Source organism: Rhagoletis pomonella, unplaced genomic scaffold (assembly GCF_013731165.1).
Source record: "Rhagoletis pomonella isolate Grant_MI unplaced genomic scaffold, Rhpom_1.0 Rhpom_scaffold_00006, whole genome shotgun sequence".
Lineage (NCBI taxonomy): Eukaryota > Metazoa > Arthropoda > Insecta > Diptera > Tephritidae > Rhagoletis > Rhagoletis pomonella.
In genome coordinates, this window is record NW_023458560.1 from 20,375,848 (window position 1) to 20,379,987 (window position 4,140).

Consider the following 4,140-nt stretch of genomic DNA (forward strand, 5'->3'; position numbering starts at 1 on the left):
ACCTATCTCGACAGCCAGTTGGAAAACGCCCTATCTCAGAAATTGATTGAAGAACGTCCTATTTTAAAGTTTGACTGAACCTATCTCAGAATTCGTTTCAAAAACGCCCTGTCTAAGACATTTGCAATGTATTTTCATCTTTGAACCGAATTCTGAGATATGATGTTCTTCAACCAAATTCTGAGATAGGGTGTTCTGCAATCAAATTCTGAAATAAGGCTTTCTTCAATCAAATTCTGAAGCGGGGCGTTCTTGGAAAGTTTTCTGGGATAGGGCATGCTCATGCGATTAAAACATCACAATAAAAAATAAAAATAAAGTATTTGCATCGGCCGGGAATCGAACCCGGGCCGCCCGCGTGGCAGGCGAGCATTCTACCACTGAACCACCGATGCTCGTGGCGCCCGATACTCCGAACTCAAATTTCTCTAATGATTTCTACATTATTACTCCCCATTTGTTTTTGTCTCTCAACGTTGTTGATCTTTTCTTTTGCTTAGATTTATATTTATGTCCATACATACCACTGTTAATGTCGTCATTGTCGGTGAATAATACCAACGTATAAAAACAACGAAAGCATCGAAAGCTTTTAAGTATGCTGGAAGTACGTGCACGCAACATACATACATAGTATGTGCAATTGGGGCTTTCAACTAAACTTATAGTTCAGTTATGCATACTTGGCGTTGCATGAGAGTTGTCGCATAAGGAATCTGTTAAATGAGCTTCAGATGTAGAAGTCTGTTGAGTTTTGATTTTTACGTACAAATGGTATAGCAGTGCAAAGTATGCATAACTGAGCTTCTACGTACATACATAGATACACTGAGACAAAAATAAAGCAAATCGTCCCAGTGGGAAAAGAATATGTTTGTCAATGCATAAAGTAATGAACATGCTCGAAAATATGCACAATTTTTTCTGCAGATATGTTATACGAACGTGATGTGTTTCTCGTCGCTTAATAAAACTAGGAATAGAATCTATAAACAAAAAAAATTAATAAAAAGTTGGCTGTTGAGATAACGCGAAGAAAACATATGTAAATATAGCACTGCGACCGAAAAGCATACGTAAATTTGTTCTTTAGTTTTTTGTTTTGCTTGTGGCTTCAAAACCACACATTACCAGCCCGCTTTTCATTCAGTCAAGCAAATGTCTTCCCGTTTTCCCACTGGGACATAAATATGACTTGGAGCCAAGCGGTATTTTGTTTACATAGGACATATATAGAGATTTTTGTTTGTTTTCGTTCATTGTTGATCTGCACTTCACAGACGCTTTTCCCTATTTTGGAAAAAGTAAACTAGAATCTTCTGGAAATTGAAAAAAAAAAATAGTAAGCACCTCTGCACACTCGGCCACAGCCATAACACGAAAAGTATTTTGGTTTTTAATGAGGCCGAATTCGTTTTATAAAATAATTTTCGTGTTCAAAGATTTCAAATCGTTAACGTGGAAAAATCAATAAACCATATAATTCTTTTCTTAGCATGGATACATAACTGGCGGCCGTTGCGGTGTAGTGGCTAACAGTGTGCGCTGCCGATCCGCAGGGTCTGGGTTCGAACCCAGTTTCCGACCATTATCAAAAAATAAAACATTAAAAAAAAAACTTTTTTCTTACAGCGGTCGCCCCTAGGCAGGCAAAATGGCAAACCTCCGAGTGTACTCTCCCTTGAAAAACAGTTTATCATAAAAAAGAAACAAAATCGCTGTTCGTAGTCGACGGTTAAAGCGCAGCTACCCACGGACGTAAAAACGGAGAACGTATCAACTGATATAATCTGTCTTATGGGAACTGCGTGTTAACACTCTCTCTCTTTAAAAACAGCAAATTTGATAAGACTAGTGTGAAACGATACGAGTAAATAGAGTACATATTCGATACTTTTCGAGTAATTCAAGTAATTTTGGTATCGATACTTTTGAACCAACTACTGAGTAGGTATCGAAAAAAAACTAGTATCGAAACCTGATACCAACGCGAATTTTTTTCTTCCTCTAATATAAATCGGCCAATGCTTTAGGGCTGTTTAAACGCCAGTGACCTTCAAATATTGAAGATGTAAATTTTTTTCTGAAACCAGTATGAAATAAACATTTTTAACAGATATTTTTGCTGTTCTTGCATCAGGGAATCCATTTCCATGGTTGCAAAAACAGAAAAACTTATTGGAATATTTTATTTAGTTGATTTCTCTGAGTTCTTAATTCAAAAGGTAATTTTTCATTTAATAAGACCTAAAATTAAATTTTTGATTTTTATACCCGAGCGCACATGTGCACAAGGGTATTATAGTTCTGTTCACGTAACGGTTGTTTGTAACAGCCAAAACGAATGAAGATAGATATAGAAAAATGTATGCATAAATGATCAGAATGAAAAGAGAAGTCGATTTAGCCATGTCTGTCTGTCCGTCCGTCCGTGTACACGATAACTCGAGCAAAAATTTTGGTATCTTAACGAAATTCGGAATGTAGGTTGCCCTTTACCCAAGGTAGGTTGGTGTTGAAATTGGTCGACATCGGACTGTAACCACGCCCACTTTCCATATAACGATATTTTCGAAAAAATGCTAAAACTACGATATTACAGTAAATATTCAATCTAAATTGTTAAAAATTATGTAGTAAGTATGTGAAATAGAATTACGGAAAAAAATAATATTTATATGAAATTTTTGGGAAATGGACGTGACCCCGCCCACATATAATGTAATGATGTACCTCCGTAGCTGCTTCACCAATCCTTACCAAACTCGGCCCGAATTAAATTGGGGCTTTTATTATGACTCCCGCCAATTCTGCACCAGAATCGGGACATCCCCTTCAATTTGGCTCTAACATGGCTTTTGAGAAGAATAAATATTTCAATAAATTTTTGTAAAATCCTTCGCCCTTACTTCTTTCATCGAATAAACCAGAGCTCCTCATTCCATAAGCACTTGTAGCACATTTGTAATTGTTTTCCCTGAAGTGTAGGCACATATACGAATACAAAAAAAAATGTATCGCTCTCCCGTATGCCCTGACACAATTCATATGAAAGTGCCTGAGTTGTATATGGAAGGGCAAAGCAAAAGCTCTCAGGTACTGCAGTAAAATTTATAAATTTACACAAACAAATTTTAGATGAAAATGGTAAAAAATACGACAGCATTGAAAAAAATTTATATTTTAAATTTATTTAATAATTGTATAGTGAGAGTGTACACGAAATTTATACAAAAAAAAACACATGGCGTTCATTAAAGGGTGTGTGTGCGAAATCGTTTTTGCAAAAATGCTTAGTGCAAAGCGCAGTATTTGTTGTGCTTTGTAATTATTAAACGAATGCCGAAATAGTACTTGCATCGCCATTTTCTCACTTGCCAACAAAATTTTTTGGGATATTTCAAAGGGGATATAAAATATGGATACGAATGAAAATGTTAAACCTTAGCTTGCAATATGATTTAAATATGCAAGGATTTAGCCACAAGTTCGCTATAATTTCTTAACGCACTGTTTTATTCCACATACATATCTGTGGTCAGAAGCAATAAATGCCTAAGTCCAAAAACCTGAATCGAGTACAAAGTGCAAGTATTTACTTGTTTGCTAAATTTGGGAAAATCAACTGAACCAAGTTCTGTGTTGTTATTTTTGAAAAAAAAAAACATTCAAGATGTGTCCCGCTCGATTTTGCGAGGGTTAAAACTAAAAGAGCGCACGAAAATGGAGAACAAAAGTGGTATCGAATTAGAGGAGGATGTGGAGTCAGCCTATGATTTTCGGAACCGCCGACCGGAATTCGTTTTGAAACAGAAGAATCAAACACAAGTAAACGATGAGCTCTCTCATTGCTTAACGTCTACTGTTTCAGCACTTTCAAGTTACCCCATTTCAAAATACTCCGGACTGCAGATCCATAGTTCGCTGGTTCACATCCGGCTCGAATGCCCATGAATAACTCAGTGAGAGGGGAGACCAAAACTAGTGAGTACAGGTATCGAGTACATAGTGGTATTGGGTAAACTCTACTTTTGAAACATTGTCGTGATTTATGATTCAATAATGGAAAGGTTTTGAAATAAAATAGTCTGCTCGCTTCCACACATAAAATCGGCTCCTTTATAGTACAGAATGTTGATC

General features: G+C 36.4%; 1 protein-coding gene and 1 non-coding gene across 2 annotated transcripts in view; both read right to left on the bottom strand.

Moving 5' to 3' along the window:
- LOC118740495 overlaps window positions 1-4,140 on the bottom strand; it is a 139,165-nt gene that overhangs the window by 128,541 nt on the left and 6,484 nt on the right. The gene's annotated exons all lie outside the window — the stretch shown is intronic.
- Window positions 325-395, bottom strand: Trnag-gcc. Its single transcript has one exon. It is a non-coding gene; the product is annotated as a tRNA-Gly (tRNA).